General features: G+C 43.9%; 1 protein-coding gene across 1 annotated transcript in view; it reads right to left on the bottom strand.

The window, feature by feature from the left end:
* The window catches only part of LOC109541358 (disheveled-associated activator of morphogenesis 1), a 79,944-nt gene that overhangs the window by 12,760 nt on the left and 66,142 nt on the right, over positions 1 to 1,042 (bottom strand). The window lies entirely within an intron of this gene.

Here is a 1,042-nt window from a genome sequence, read left to right as displayed (position 1 = left end):
TCCTTGGTACGTACGTAACAAAGACATCCACAACGACCTAAAAACTGACACTATCCCTGAATTCCTGACCAAAAAACACGCAAAATTCAAAGCCAAAGTCCTTAACCACCCAAACCCATTAGTCCAAAACACCTTTAAACTTCCTAGCAATGACTAGGGCCAGAAAACCATCATGCCCCCCCTTAACTAGGATTAGCTCCCCAAAACCCCCACACAAACCCCCCCTTCCCCCTAATCCCAACCAGAGGTGCCACGGGAAAAAATCCACTGGTCACTTCTACTAAGCACACATTTAAACTTAAACTCTTCTAAATTTAAAACTTAAAAGTCCCGAAAAGGGCAGTCAAAAAAGAGCAAAAGTTCCAACGAACTAGCTCAAGTAAAATATCCAAAACATCCTCCTACTGAAGCTTTCCCAGAAATTCCCGAAACCCACACCCCTAACCCACCAAGGCTCTTGCAGGCTTCCAGTAAAGACAAAAAGCCTTGAATGGCTACGTCTGTTTAAAGCATCAAGCCACCTACTGAAGCTTGGGCTGAGGGCTTGGTTTGCAAACTCAAAAACATACACAAACTACCCCTAACCTTCGTTTAATTTGTGGCAAACTTTCTCCACGAGAGAAAGTTTTTCATAACTCTGAACGAAACAAAATCCTCCATCCGATCCATAAAAGCAGGTGTCCCACAGGGCGTCCCGCTTTCCCCAACTGTTTACAACCTATACACAGCCGATGTTCCAAAAAAGCCCACATTCCAAAGTTGCTCTTTTCGCTAATGACACGAGCCTCTATTATAGTAATAAAAACTTCAACTACATAATCCCACCCTTACAACGACACTTAAACACTATCCAAGCCTGGGCCGACACCTGGAAAAAAGCCATGATAATAACTAGAAAAACAGTCAACACAAACACTCCAAAACTAACACTGAACATAATAATAGGCTCTAATGCCGGCGCTACACGATGCTATGAACACCTTCCAACGTTGGAGGCTGGACGGTTCATCGCATCGTGTGGCCGACTTTCGAACTTTGAGCT

The sequence above is a fragment of the Dendroctonus ponderosae genome, unplaced genomic scaffold (genome assembly GCF_020466585.1).
Source record: "Dendroctonus ponderosae isolate FM_Combo_2020 unplaced genomic scaffold, Dpon_F_20191213v2 Dpon_F_20191213_1, whole genome shotgun sequence".
NCBI classification, from domain to species: Eukaryota; Metazoa; Arthropoda; class Insecta; order Coleoptera; family Curculionidae; genus Dendroctonus; species Dendroctonus ponderosae.
The sequence above is the reverse complement of the archived record's forward strand: the minus strand, read 5'-3'. Positions and strand labels throughout refer to the sequence as shown.